Source organism: Oncorhynchus kisutch, linkage group LG5 (genome assembly GCF_002021735.2).
Source record: "Oncorhynchus kisutch isolate 150728-3 linkage group LG5, Okis_V2, whole genome shotgun sequence".
In the NCBI taxonomy this organism is placed as follows: domain Eukaryota; kingdom Metazoa; phylum Chordata; class Actinopteri; order Salmoniformes; family Salmonidae; genus Oncorhynchus; species Oncorhynchus kisutch.
Window position 1 is genome coordinate 69,240,549 of NC_034178.2, and position 16,336 is coordinate 69,256,884.

Here is a 16,336-nt window from a genome sequence, read left to right on the forward strand (position 1 = left end):
CCAAAGCGTGATACATTTTTGGGTCCCCAGGACCATGATTAAGGTCCTCTGGTTTAAAGAAATAGATGTTGAGAGGAACCAGCCTAAGAACGTGATACAAAAGCGGAGTTGTCTGTTTTGTTCACTAGGAGTCTCGTCCTCAGGATGTAATTGGTGTGTTGTCTGTTTTGTTCACTAGGAGTCCTCAGGATGTAATTGGTGTGTTGTCTGTTTTGTTCACTAGGAGTCTCGTCCTCAGGATGTAATTGGTGTGTTGTCTGTTTTGTTCACTAGGAGACTCGTCCTCAGGATGTAATTGGTGTGTTGTCTGTTTTGTTCACAAGGAGACACGTCCTCAGGATGTAATTGGTGTGTTGTCTGTTTTGTTCACTAGGAGTCCTCAGGATGTAATTGGTGTGTTGTCTGTTTTGTTCACAAGGAGTCCTCAGGATGTAATTGGTGTGTTGTCTGTTTTGTTCACTAGGTGTCAGTCAAGTAAGAGCGCCAGATGCATAATAGTCATTTAAAGTGAAACAAACGTTGTGACCAGGTGCTACTAATCACCCCAAACAACTCCAAACAGGTAGACCTACTCCAAACAACCCCAAACAGGTAGACCTACTCTAAACAACACTAAACAGGTAGACCTACAACAGTAAACAGGTAGACCTACTCCAAAAAACACTAAACAGGTAGATCTACTCCAAACAACCCTAAACAGGTAGACCTACTCCAAACAACACTAAACAGGTCGACCTACTCCAAACAACCCCAAACAGGTAGACCTACTCCAAACAACCATAAACAGGTAGACCTACTCCAAACAACCCCAAACAGGTAGACCTACGCCAAACAACCCTAAACAGGTAGACCTACAACACTAAACAGGTAGACCTACTCCAAACAACACTAAACAGGTAGATCTACTCCAAACAATCCTAAACAGGTAGACCTACAACACTAAACAGGTAGACCTACTCCAAACAACACTAAACAGGTAGATCTACTCCAAACAATCCTAAACAGGTAGACCTACAACACTAAACAGGTAGACCTACTCCAAACAACACTAAACAGGTAGACCTACTCCAAACAACCCCAAACAGGTAGACCTACTCTAAACAACACTAAACAGGTAGACCTACAACAGTAAACAGGTAGACCTACTCCAAAAAACACTAAACTGGTAGATCTACTCCAAACAACCCTAAACAGGTAGACCTACAACACTAAACAGGTAGACCTGCTCCAAACAACACTAAACAGGTCGACCTACTCCAAACAACCCCAAACAGGTAGACCTACTCCAAACAACCATAAACAGGTAGACCTACTCCAAACAACCCCAAACAGGTAGACCTACGCCAAACAACCCTAAACAGGTAGACCTACAACACTAAACAGGTAGACCTACTCCAAACAACACTAAACAGGTAGATCTACTCCAAACAATCCTAAACAGGTAGACCTACAACACTAAACAGGTAGACCTACTCCAAACAACACTAAACAGGTAGATCTACTCCAAACAATCCTAAACAGGTAGACCTACAACACTAAACAGGTAGACCTACTCCAAACAACACTAAACAGGTAGACCTACTCCAAACAACCCCAAACAGGTAGACCTACTCCAAACAACCCCAAACAGGTAGACCTACTCCAAACAACCCCAAACAGGTAGACCTACTCCAAACAATCCTAAACAGGTAGACCTACAACACTAAACAGGTAGACCTACTCCAAACAACACTAAACAGGTAGATCTACTCCAAACAACCCCAAACAGGTAGACCTACTCCAAACAACCATAAACAGGTAGACCTACTCCAAACAACCCCAAACAGGTAGACCTACTCCAAACAACCCCAAACAGGTAGACCTACTCCAAACAACCTCAAACAGGTAGACCTACTCCAAACAACCATAAACAGGTAGACCTACTCCAAACAACCCCAAACAGGTAGACCTACTCCAAACAACCCTAAACAGGTAGACCTACTCCAAACAACCCCAAACAGGTAGACCTACTCCAAACAACCCTAAAGAATCCCAAGTCAACATGCTTTCTCTGCTGAGTTTATAAAACGTTAAAAAGAGCATCACAGTTGTTTTATGTACAGTGTTGTCAAAACATTAAGTTGCTGTTACTCACGTCCCTATTGCAGTATACAGCCCTTCGTATTTGTATTTATTACGGATCCCCCATTAGCTGTTGCCAAGGCAGCAGCTACACTTCCTGGGGTTTTAACAGCATGTACAAATGTCGATTTAATCCACAGTTGAATTACTCCCCTCGTTAAGCGCTTGTGAGTAAGAATTTCACTGTAAGGCGAAATACCTGTTGTATTCGGCGCATGTGACAAATACAATTTGATTTGATTTAAAGTAGCGGGGGGTTAAAAACTCACGTCCTGTTGTAAATCAAAGGAGAAGATCCAGGCTTGCGCTCTCAATATCCACCCAAAGGAATGTTCTTTCTTTCAACAGACCTTTCCCACTGAAACTCTGACATGTTCAAAAGCGAATACTGGAACAATATTTCCAACTTAGAACATGGGGAATGGTCAGAGGTGATCTATAGAACACTAATGTAATTTAGTTCGCGAGTTTGTGATGTCATTAAACATTTAATAAAGGAAATACTGTAACTTGGAAATTATACCCACTACATGTATGAAGTTTCCACATTACATGTGTTTTGCATGTAATATGAAAAAATAGGAAAGTGTTTTTGTTAAGAGAAGGATGTGATTTGAGAAGCTATAAGAGATAATTGTTAACCATGGACTTTGCACAGTGAGTAGTTACCGCCCTGAGTGAGGTCACAGAGCATGTCAGCCTGCCAGAACTGCCACTTTCCTGCACAATGTATAAATGATGGGTTAAGAGAGTACATACCAGACCAGAAAGATGTGAAGCTACAGCTGCACGTTTAAAGTGGTTTGAACTCTGAATCTCAACATGAGATAGAGACCATAAACTCATCTCCCGGACAATCCCTGGTATGGCTGATTAGCTGTCCTAAGTAAAGTATCTTCGAAAGCAAATTTAAGAAGGACCATTCTGCTACTCTGCTCAAACCATCGTATTACGCTACTCTCATCACCCCAATGGGAAACCATCGATAAGGCTGGCTAGCCTACCTTCAACGAAGCATCATCAAGAGTGAATGGAAGGAAAATAAACTCTGTAGTTCGGTTCAGGACTACACGACAAGTCACTGGATACCGGACAACTACAAAGAAGGACAACAGTATAAGACTTGTCAGAACCATTTTGGACAATCAGAGCCTTACAAGCGTTCTGCGAAAAGGCCCAACCCCCTTTCTAAGGTGGCCCTGTTCAGTGAGAGCTCCACGGCGACCCCAGACATTTCATGTAAATACATTCATGATTTCTTACTCAAAGTGGGCGGCGGTTTGTCTGCAAAGTATATGGTTAATGTAGGTGAGAGTAGTTTCGGAATGTACCAATGTTAAGTGTCTCAGTCCCTCTCTCTCTCCCTCTCTCTCTCCCTCTCCATCTCTTCTTTAACAAGCAGCCATGTTGTTGTCATTCTGCTAGGGACCTGTTTTCAGCAAATTATGTCTCTAGACAATAACTGGTGCAGTGTGTATTTTTATCCTGTGTTCCCACTTAATTAGACAGTAAATAAATAATTAAACCAATTTGTGTAGTACTGAATCATGAGTAAGGCTCGGGTTTTTGCAGATGCAAGGAGGTTACGACTGTTCAGAATGATGATATGATACGAGGTTATGATTAATTCGTTGACTGTTTATAGATGTGATAGGTAAATGATTCGGGAGATGGTAACTCTTTAAAGAACCGCTCTCGTGGTGCCCCAGATCCTAATGAGTTAATTGTTACATGATTAATTTCATTGGGTATCAATTAAACATAGTTGGTTAATTAGATAAATAACAGTCTTCAGATTGATGTTTAAGTCAAGTCATGACAATGGACATTTTTCCTCTATGATATTCCCTGACGGACCTTAGAGATGTATAACCTGTCAGAAATGTCCAGTTGATTAACAACTGGCCATCTTAGCTAGATGGTTAGGTTAGGCTAACCAGCTCTCTTGGTTATCATGGCCAGATTACGTGCCCAGGGCCCTCGGCCACAAGGGGGCACACATTGAATTTGTTGAGTCACTCAGGTATCATATGAAAACACATAAGACATGGCAAAATAAGGAGAATTGCAGGAAATTAACTTTAAAATGGCAGCATCTTTTCTCTGCCAACAAGAGAGCTGTGGACAGCTTCGACAGTTTGGGGTCGCTTGGGTCGAGATGTGGGGGTTCGTTACTATGCCGATAAATGCCCTTATCCATCCAGACCTTTGCCATCTAGGACTTTGCGTGACCGAACCTTCTCCAATAGTAATTGAGTAGCCCTGCTCTAGGGGGTTGTGACAATGAAAAGGAAGCTGACCTATGTTTTAGCAGGGACGTTTGGTAGGGAGACCTGATACCTATGTTTTAGCAGGGAAGTTTGGTAGGGAGACCTGATACCTATGTTTTAGCAGGGAAGTTTGGTAGGGAGACCTGATACCTATGTTTTAGCAGGGAAGTTTGGTAGGGAGACCTGATACCTATGTTTTAGCAGGGAAGTTTGGTATGGAGACCTGATTTGTAATGACAAAAATCATTGTGTGGAACAGACAATTGTGAACCCAAACGTGTAAGTTTCATTCTAGAGTGGGGACAACATATCGAAAAATTATTCGGTGAGGGTGTATGGAGCAGGTTTGTGTATTCTTGTCTTCGGGATATTTTATTATCTATTTAAATGATTTGGTCTGATCAGTGGAACAATTCTCATTCTTACAATGTGAAATATAGTCATTTGTGTGATTGTTAGCAAAATCACTACTGTTATTGGTAGCACTTTATAATAAACTATTTGTAATGGATTAGTAAATAGTTTATTCATAATTGTATTATCATTACTCCATTCATAAGGTATATAAATATTATATAGGTCCTTATTAATAATGAACTAATCCTTGTTTAAATCTTGTTGTGTGGCCTCATCTGAAGTGTGAGCTATTTGTACTTTATAAATGTTTTGAGTGACCAGTTTAATTTCTCACAAAAAGATGGACATGCAATTAGTAGACATTCCAGCAGTACATGATGCTGCTTAAAGTCTCAAAAATGACCTAGAACATGTCAATGGTTAAACAAGAACACATAAAGGAAATACATTTAACAGTTTATTCACTAAAAACTATTGTGGACTTGAGAAAGAGTCGTAGTGTGAATGATTTGTTATTATTGTCAACCTCATGAATGCAAACTAATCATAAAACAGGGAGTTGCAGCCCAGACACAACAGTTCGCTAATGGATTTTTCTTCCTTCATTATTAATGTTATGTGATTGAGGTAGAAATGTAACGTGATGATTTACTTAGAAACCTTACCTATATAACCTTTAAATGCTTCCAAGGTCAGAGTTCATTTTGTCTACAAGAAGAATATTATTTTTCCTGACTGAATGACGATAACGAGACGAGATGGCCTAGAAAAAAACGCTAGCTATTACAAATTACTTTTTCATTTTAGTGGACGAAAAAGTGACAAGATGAGAATTCCACGTGGGCCTAATTGGTCAGTTAATTTGTCCAATCACAAGCATGCATACAGAATATTTAATGCAATCATTGGCATAATTTACATCTTTCAGGCAGCCTCTTGTGTCACTTCCATCTTTTGAAGCCAGGACACTTCACTGGTAACTGAACTGAACTAGAAACAATCATTTTTACTCTCTCTTACTTTCATGTAGGCTATGTTTGCTTTAATCTCATCAGGAGCTCTATTTTCCCGTGTGCCCTATTATTCATTCATCCGTGCTGCGCATACAAATGTGAGTTGCGGTTGCTTTTAAAAAATGTTTTATTGAAAAAGAAAAACTAAATCTATTTCTTGAATTATTAGGACTACAGCAATAAGCTCAAATTCTCCTCTTTCTAAGAAACCACTGATATTTATACCCTTGACGGTTATTATTGGGAGAAAATCAGATGGTCCGCATCTGAGTGATGGAAGCGGAGAGAACAGACCATGGCTCGGGTGGCTACCTGAATGTGCACATGAAGTTAGAGGTAGACTAATATATTCATTATTTAATATAAAATAATGCTATTATCGTCACTAAAATTGCTGTGACTAAAACTAGACTAAAACTAGACTACACATTGGTGGTGGACGATTAGAGAATCTTGAAAAGTGTTATATACACTGAGTGTACAAAACATTAAGGACACCTTCCTAATATTAAGGGCACCTTCCGTATCCTCTGCAGCAGAGGTCTTCCTTTCCTGTGGCGGTCCACATGAGATCCAGTTTCATCATAGAGCTTGAAATTGTCCACATTGACTGACCTTCATGTCTTATTAAAGTGATGATGGAATGTTGTTTCTCTTTGCTTATTTCAGCTGTTCTTGCCATAATATGGACTTGGTCTTTTACCAAATAGGGCTATCTTCTTTATACCTACCTTGTCACAACCTTGATTGGCTCAAACGCATTAAGAAGGAAAGAAATTCCACAAATTAACTTTTAAAAAGTTAATTGAAATGCATTCCAGGTGACTACCTCATGAAGCTAGTTGAGAGAATGCTAGGAGTGTGCAAAGCTGTCAAGGCAAAGGGTGACTACTTTGAAGAATCTAAAACCTAAAATATATTTTGATTTGTTTAACACTTGTTTGGTTACGGACCCAGCTTCCGGCAGGGCAGGCGGAGGGGCAGGTTTCGGGTCGAGAGCCAGACCCGGCCTCACTGCGGTGACGGTATGCGCTGGCTTTCTGGCGCAGCACGGGGCGCTGAAGTTGTACATGAGCGGCGTCCCAGGTCTCCTCAGCGGGCCGGAACCAGTTGTCCACCGCAGGAGCCTCGGTCTGACTCTGATGCCAAGGAGCCAGAACCGGCTGATACCCCAGTATGCTGGAAGGGGGACAGGTTAGTGCAGGAGTGGCTGAGCGAGTTCTAGCCATCTCTGCCCAGGGCACAAACGCCACCCACGCCCACGGCCGGTCCTGGCAATAAGACCTCAGAAACCTACCCACATCCTGGTTAACTCTCTCCACCTGCCCATTACTCTCGGGGTGAAAACCTGAGGTAAGACTGAGTTGCCTTCTTTTTGGAGAAGGCGAGAGCCAAATCGGCATATTCAGGGGGAGACCTGTTCTGGACTTTCCACCGTAGTAGCACCAACGGAAACCCCTAAACACCTCCCCGAGCACTCTCACGACCACCCTGTGAGAGCCCTCTGTTCCCATAAAATGGTGAGGGTCATGACGAGCTAACCAGGGAAGGCCTAGTACCATGGGAAACGCAGGAGAGTCAATGAGGAAGAGACTGGTTCTCTCCTCGTGACCCCCCTGCGTCACCATGCCCATGGGGATGGTAGCTTCCCTAATTACCGGACCCTAGTGGTTGACTGTCCAGAGCGGGAACTGGGAAAGGCCTAATCACTGGAACAATAGGGATCCCTAACCTATGGGCGAATGCTCTGTCGATAAAATTCCCAGCCGCACCTGAATCGACGAGCGCCTTATGCTGGGAATGCGGGGAAAACTCAGCAAAGTAAACATGCACAAACAGGTGTACAACAGAGGGCTCTGGATGAGAGTGGTGCAGGCTCACCGGGGGGCAACGCCAGAGTGCCCTGCCTGCTGCCTCGACCCCTAGAGGAACCAACCCGGCACTGACCAGCAGTGTGACCTCTGTGGCCACAGACAATACACGTGAAAGCCCCTCCTCCGGCCTCCCTGAGCGCAGCACCTCCCAGCTCCATAGGCACCGGAGCGGTGGTGCTGGAAGATGGAACCGACAGAGCCCTCTCTAGACGTCCGCGGGTGTCCAGCAGGTTATCCAACTGAATGGACAGGTCCACCGGCTGGTCGAAGGTGAGGGTGGTATCCCTGCAGGCCAGCTCCCGACGGACATCCTCGCACAGACTGCAATGGTAGTGGTCGATAAGGGCCCTGTCGTTATAATTCACTGTATCACAATTCCAGTGGGTCAGAAGTTTACATACACTATATTGACTGTGCTTTTAAACAGCTTGGAAAATTCCAGAGAATGATGTCATGGCTTTAGAAGCTTCTGATAGGCTAATTGACATAATTTGAGTCAATTGGAGGTGTACCTGTGGATGTATTTCAAGGCCTACCTTAAACTCAGTGCCTCTTTGCTTGACATCATGGGAAAATCTAAAGAAATCAGCCAAGACGTCAGAAAAAGAATCGTAGACCTCCACAAGTCTGGGTCATCCTTGGGAGCAATTTCCAAACGCCTGAAGGTACCATGTTCATCTGTACAAACAATAGTATGCAAGTATAAACACCATGGGACCACACAGCCATCATACCGCTCATGAAGGAGACGTGTTCTGTCTCCTAGAAATGAACGTACTTTGGTGCGAAAAGTGCAAATCAATCCCAGAACAACAGCAAAGGACCATGTGAAGATGCTAGAGGAAACAGGTATAAAAGTATCTATATCCACATTCAAATGAGTCATATATCTACATAACCTGAAAGGCTGCTCAGCAAGGAAGAAGCCACTGCTCCAAAACCGCCATAAAAAAGTCACACTACGGTTTGCAACTGCACATGGGGACAGAGATCATAATTTTTGGAGAAACATCTTCTGGTCTGATGAAACAAAATAGAACTGTTTGGAGATAATGACCATCATTATGTTTGGAGGAAAAAGGGGGAGGCTTGCAAGCCGAAGGACACCATCCCAACCGTGAAGCACGGGGTGGCAGCATCATGTTGTGGGGGTGCTTTGCTGCAGAAGGGACTGGTGCACTTCACAAAATAGATGGCATCATGAGAAAGGAAAATGTGCAAATGTGTATTTTCTGCTTGCATGTAACACATTTCGACCAAAAAAAAGTACTATATACATGCAAATGTGCATATCATTTTTCTGTGCACTACAGTATTGTACAGTATTGACTTTTCCCAGGAAACTTTTACCTACTGTTGAAATCGGTATCTAAAAAGCTCAGTGTGAAACACAATAGCGTTCAGCTCGACAAAACCGACCTTCTGGTATAGTTCAGTGAGCAGTCAGTGTCTACAAAAAAACACAACAAAAGTGACATTTGTATATAACAAACATTTCCAGGGTTGACTGCCATGGTGAATTAAAAAACAACAACATTTTGACCAGTACGGCTCACACAATGACAAAAAGAAATACATTTTGGTGGCATTGGCCAATTTACTGACACAATAACTAGGTTTTGAATCATGAATTAAATGTTTTGGGTCGGTTACTACGTTCTGCAGACATGCAATACAGTTGAGATGTCCACAAGCTATAGCTGTGGTGTACCATTACAGACAAACAAGCTATAGCTGTGGTGTACCATTACAGACAAACAAGCTATAGCTGTGGTGTACCATTACAGACAAACAAGCTATAGCTGTGGTGTACCATTACAGACAAACAAGCTATAGCTGTGGCGCGTTCAAAGTGCCACATTCCATATCATCACTGTCTGATGAAATCCTGGTAACTCCAAATTTGGTTTTTTAAATGTTTTGACATGAATCAATATTATTGGTTGCCCTTTACCTCTGTATTCATCTGTTTCAGGCCCATTGACCAATGAAATGTATTCAAAATAGCTTTTCATCAAAACTCTTAAGTCCATTGGCTCTCAAAGCAGTCGGTCAAACCCTGTATCTCCACCATGGCTCTTGAAGAGAAGGACGCATCTTCACTTTTCTAAGGAGATTTTGGTTCATGTTTGAGTACAGTTGCCAGATATGATCAGAGATAAGTTGCACTTTAATCAATGTAATGTTGTAACTTTCTGGAGTAAGACAAATATTTCTCAGATATAAAACTGCTGTTGATATTGTGTTTTGAGGGAAAGTGCAAATGAAATGGCTAGGTACTGTAGCTAGCTAAATTGAACAGATTGATCAGATATGCGTGGCAGTTGCTAGCTAACTACTAGCTATCGTGTCATCAGCAAGGTTACTGCTAGTGTAAGAATATTTTGAAGATAAATACACAACGTAGAGGATGAGAGGATGAGAGTACTAACAGGCAATAGGGAATTGTCAATGTAAATAGGAGTTGGGTTTCAGTTCAACAGCTGTTTAGAATCTTTGGAATGTCACTCCTGAACTCAGAGCTACGTGTGCTACGGTCTGTTATTTTTTTATTTATTTTTTTATTTCACCTTTATTTAACCAGGTAGGCTAGTTGAGAACACCTTTATTTAACCAGGTAGGCTAGTTGAGAACAAGTTCTCATTTGCAACTGCGACCTGGCCAAGATAAAGCATAGCAGTGTGAGCAGACAACAAAGAGTTACACATGGAGTAAACAATTAACAAGTCAATAACACAGTAGAAACCAAAGGGGGAGTCTATATACAATGTGTGCAAAAGGCATGAGGAGGTAGGCAAATAATTACAATTTTGCAGATTAACACTGGAGTGATGAATGATCAGATGGTCATGTACAGGTAGAGATATTGGTGTGCAAAAGAGCAGAAAAGTAAATAAATAAAAACAGTATGGGGATGAGGTAGGTGAAAAAGGGTGGGCTATTTACCAATAGACTATGTACAGCTGCAGCGATTGGTTAGCTGCTCAGATAGCTGATGTTTGAAGTTGGTGAGGGAGATAAAAGTCTCCAACTTCAGCGATTTTTGCAATTCGTTCCAGTCACAGGCAGCAGAGTACTGGAACGAAAGGCGGCCAAATGAGGTGTTGGCTTTAGGGATGATCAGTGAGATACACCTGCTGGAGCGCGTGCTACGGATGGGTGTTGCCATCGTGACCAGTGAGCTGAGATAAGGCGGAGCTTTACCTAGCATGGACTTGTAGATGACCTGGAGCCAGTGGGTCTGGCGACGAATATGTAGCGAAGGCCAGCCGACTAGAGCATACAAGTCGCAGTGGTGGGTGGTATAAGGTGCTTTAGTGACGAAACGGATGGCACTGTGATAGACTGCATCCAGTTTGCTGAGTAGAGTGTTGGAAGCCATTTTGTAGATGACATTGAGTCCGGAGCAGGATCCTTGTTATTTGGCCATTGGCCCAGTTGTACTGCAAGGACTTCTGATTGGTCAACCCCAGGTTAGGATGGGGGGTTATAAATGACATATTGTTTCTTTGTTCTGTGGAGAAAAGCTGAGGACAGTGGAGACTGAACATCTACAGTGCATTGCAAAAGCATTCATCCCCCTTGGCATTTTTACACAAAATAGTCCAAATTTGTGAAGTAAAATGAAAAACATTATTTGTTAAATATATATTTTTTTAATGTAAAAGTGGTCCATGCATATGTATTCACCTTTGCTATGAAGCCCCTAAATAAGATCTGGTGCAACCAATTACCTTCAGAAGTCACAATCTAAATGTCACATGCTCTGTCACATGATCTCAGTATACATATATACACCCGTTCTGAAAGGCCCCAGAGTCTTCAAAATCACTAAGCAAGTAGTGAAGACCAAAGAAGACCAAAGAGCTCTCCAAACAGGTCAGGGACAACGTTTTGGAGAAGTACAGATCAGGGTTGGGTTATAAAAAAATAGTAGAACATTTTGAACATCCAACGGAGCACCATTAAATCCATAATAAAGAAAATGTAAAGAATATGGCACCACAACAAACCTGCCAAGAGAGGGTTGCCCACCAAAACTCACAGACCAGGCAAGGAGGGCATTCATCAGAGAGGCAACAAAGAGACCAAAGATAACCCTGAAGGAGCTGCAAAGCGGAGATTGGAGTATCTGTCCATAGGACCACTTTAATCCGTACACTCCACAGAGCTGAGCTTTAAAGAAGAGTGGCCAGTGACAACTCAGACGAGGAGCATAATCATAAGGAAAATGGCAGTGTTTAGGCAGCTCCGGATTTCTTTCGAAAATATAAATTGTTGATGTGAAAATGGCAATGCTGAAGTACTGAAATTGATTAACATTCTAAATTGCCACTGAATGATGTAGCTAATTCATTTAAAATTGTGGTATTGATAGTGTTTCTCTTATTTGAAATGTTTAAGACAACAGGCATCAAAGAGCAGAGCAGACAACAGCAGAGCAGAGAACTACCAAACAGGGGTCAGAAGAGCAGTGCACTACAGGAGGGTAAACAACAGAGTAGGAAGCTACAGGAGGTTCAATAACCGAGTAGGAAGCTACAGGAGGGTCAACAACAGAGCAGGAAGCTACAGGAGGGTCAACAACCGAGCAGGAAGCTACAGGAGGGTCAACAACAGAGCAGGAAGCTACAGGAGGGTCAACAACAGAGCAGGAAGCTACACGAGGGTCAACAACCGAGCAGGGAGCTACAGGAGGGTCAATAAACCGAGTAGGAAGCTACAGGAGGGTCAACAACAGAGCAGGAAGCTACAGGAGGGTCAATAAACCGAGTAGGAAGCTACAGGAGGGTAAACAACAGAGCAGAGACCTATAGGAGGGTCAACCACAGAGCAGGAAGCTACAGGAGGGTCAATAACCGAGTAGGAAGCTACAGGAGGGTTAACAACAGATCAGGGAGCTACAGGAGGGTCAACAACATAGCAGGTAGCTACAGGAGGGTCAACAACCGAGCAGGAAGCTACAGGAGGGTCAACAACCGAACAGGAAGCTACAGGAGGGGCAACAACCGAGCAGGACACTACAGGAGGGTCAACAACAGAGCAGGAAGCTACAGGAGGGTCAACAACAGAGCAGGAAGCTACAGCAGGGTCAACAACCGAGCAGGGAGCTACAGGAGGGCAACAACATTGCAGAGAGCTACAGGAGGGTCAACAACCGAGCAGGAAGCTACAGGAGGGTCAACAACCGAGCAGGAAGCTACAGGAGGGTCAACAACAGAGCAGGAAGCTACAGGAGGGTCAACAACAGAGCAGGAAGCTACAGGAGGGACAATAAACCAAGTAGGAAGCTACAGGAGGGTCAACAACAGAGCAGGAAGCTACAGGAGGGTCAATAAACCGAGTAGGAAGCTACAGGAGGGTAAACAACAGAGCAGAGACCTATAGAAGGGTCAACCACAGAGCAGGAAGCTACAGGAGGGTCAATAACCGAGTAGGAAGCTACAGGAGGGTTAACAACAGATCAGGGAGCTACAGGAGGGTCAACAACATAGCAGGTAGCTACAGGAGGGTCAACAACCGAGCAGGAAGCTACAGGAGGGTCAACAACAGATCAGGGAGCTACAGGAGGGTCAACAACAGAGCAGGGAGCTACAGGAGGGTTAACAACAGAGCAGGGAGCTACAGGAGGGTCAACAACAGAGCCGGGAGGTACAGGAGGGTGAACAACAGATCAGGGAGGTACAGGAGGGTCAACAACAGAGCAGGGAGCTACAGAAGGGTCAACAACTGAGCAGGGAGAGCAGGGAGCTACAGGAGGGTCAATAACAGAGCAGGGCGCTACAGGAGGGTCAACAACAGAGCAGGGAGAGCAGGGAGCTACAGGAGGGTCAACAGCAGAGCAGGGAGAGCAGGGAGAGCAGGGAGCTACAGGAGGGTCAACAGCAGAGCAGGGAGAGCAGGCAGCTACAGGAGGGTAAACAGCAGAGCAGGGAGCTACAGGAGGGTCAACAACAGAGCAGGGAGAGCAGGGAGCAGGGTCAACAGCAGAGCAGGGAGCTAGAGGAGGGTCAACAACAGAGCAGGGAGCTACAGGAGGGTCAACAACAGAGCAGGGAGCTACAGGAGGGTCAACAGCAGAGCAGGGAGCTATAGGAGGGTCAACAACAGAGCAGGGAGAGCAGGGAGTTACAGGACGGTCAACAACAGAGCAGGAGGGTCAACAACAGAGCAGGGAGCTACAGGAGGGTCAACAACAAAGCAGGGAGCTACAGGAGGGTCAACAGCAGAGCAGGGAGAGCAGGCAGCTACAGGAGGGTCAACAGCAGAGCAGGGAGCTACAGGAAGGTCAACAACAGAGCAGGGAGAGCAGGGAGCAGGGTCAACAGCAGAGCAGGGAGCTAGAGGAGGGTCAACAACAGAGCAGGGAGCTACAGGAGGGTTAACAACAGAGCAGGGAGCTACAGGAGGGTCAACAACAGAGCCGGGAGGTACAGGAGGGTGAACAACAGATCAGGGAGGTACAGGAGGGTCAACAACAGAGCAGGGAGCTACAGAAGGGTGAACAACAGATCAGGGAGGTACAGGAGGGTCAACAACAGAGCAGGGAGAGCAGGGAGCAGGGTCAACAGCAGAGCAGGGAGCTAGAGGAGGGTCAACAACAGAGCAGGGAGCTACAGGAGGGTTAACAACAGAGCAGGGAGCTACAGGAGGGTCAACAACAGAGCCGGGAGGTACAGGAGGGTGAACAACAGATCAGGGAGGTACAGGAGGGTCAACAACAGAGCAGGGAGCTACAGAAGGGTCAACAACTGAGCAGGGAGAGCAGGGAGCTACAGGAGGGTCAATAACAGAGCAGGGCGCTACAGGAGGGTCAACAACAGAGCAGGGAGAGCAGGGAGCTACAGGAGGGTCAACAGCAGAGCAGGGAGAGCAGGGAGAGCAGGGAGCTACAGGAGGGTCAACAGCAGAGCAGGGAGAGCAGGCAGCTACAGGAGGGTAAACAGCAGAGCAGGGAGCTACAGGAGGGTCAACAACAGAGCAGGGAGAGCAGGGAGCAGGGTCAACAGCAGAGCAGGGAGCTAGAGGAGGGTCAACAACAGAGCAGGGAGCTACAGGAGGGTCAACAACAGAGCAGGGAGCTACAGGAGGGTCAACAGCAGAGCAGGGAGCTATAGGAGGGTCAACAACAGAGCAGGGAGAGCAGGGAGTTACAGGACGGTCAACAACAGAGCAGGAGGGTCAACAACAGAGCAGGGAGCTACAGGAGGGTCAACAACAAAGCAGGGAGCTACAGGAGGGTCAACAGCAGAGCAGGGAGAGCAGGCAGCTACAGGAGGGTCAACAGCAGAGCAGGGAGCTACAGGAAGGTCAACAACAGAGCAGGGAGAGCAGGGAGCAGGGTCAACAGCAGAGCAGGGAGCTAGAGGAGGGTCAACAACAGAGAAGGGAGCTACAGGAGGGTCAACAACAGAGCAGGGAGCTACAGGAGGGTCAACAGCAGAGCAGGGAGCTATAGGAGGGTCAACAACAGAGCAGGGAGAGCAGGGAGCTACAGGACGGTCAACAACAGAGCAGGAGGGTCAACAACAGAGCAGGGAGCTACAGGAGGGTCAACAACAGAGCAGGGAGCTACAGGAGGGTCAACAACAGAGCAGGGAGCTACAGGAGGGTCAACAACAGAGCAGGGAGCTACAGGAGGGTCAACAACAGAGCAGGGAGCATGCTAGAGTGGCTAATGCTACTTCCGGATGTTGCTGCAAGCGATAGTCAACATCCAGGACTAGCAATCCTAGGTATTTACCACTTTAGCATGGTGGAGGAAAATTGTGTTTCATAAAGAATGTTCGCATATTTTCCCCACCTTCTCGCTATTCAATAGAGTTAAGAAGGAAATCAATGCCTTTGCAGCCTGAATGAATCATTTTTTATGTACGAACCGATCCACGGGGATAGGAGTGTATAGCAGGCTGCATACAATGCCTTTGGACGGTAAGATGAAAGGACTCAATATTACCATCTGCTGGCCTTTGGGCTAGCTACAGCCTGGAGTGTGCGCCTGGACTTTGGGGAATAAACAGAGTTATTCAACTGGAATTGCAACGATTGATTGTAAGTACAACACATGGTGTCTTAGTTAATCATTAGTATGCCTACACACTTTATAAATGATTCACATGATTCATTGTTCATGCTTGTCAGTTAATTGTCACTGTGTTTACTGCCCGTTCTAATCAATGATTTAAAGAAAAAAAAAAAAAAATGAAATTTAAAGAAAAATAACAAAATGCTACATAAAAGTGTGCAAAACCGTTTATTATTATTGTTATTATTGTTATTATTGTTATTATTATTATTGTTATTATTGTTATTATTGTTATTATTATTATTATTGTTATTATTGTTATTATTGTTATTATTATTATTGTTGTTATTATTGTTATTATTATTGTTATTATTGTTATTATTGTTATTATTATTGTTATTATTGTTATTATTGTTATTTGTTCGTAAAATAGCAATTATTTGTTGATGTGTGAATATCTGATTTGTTGGCAATTCATTTTATCTCGGCCCCAGCTTTGATGCACCTGTACTGACCTCGCCTTCTGGATGATAGTGGGGTGAACAGGCAGTGGCTCGGGTGGTTGTTGTCCTTGATGATCTTTTTGGCTTTCCTGTGACAACGGGTGCTGTAGATGTCCTGGAGGGATATCACCCCCAGTGATGTGTTGTGCTCATATAAAGTGTGCAAAACTCT

At 44.4% G+C, this 16,336-nt stretch overlaps 1 protein-coding gene across 1 annotated transcript in view; it reads right to left on the reverse strand.

Annotated features, from left to right (window-relative positions):
* The window catches only part of grip2b (glutamate receptor interacting protein 2b), a 223,823-nt gene that overhangs the window by 158,484 nt on the left and 49,003 nt on the right, over nucleotides 1-16,336 (reverse strand).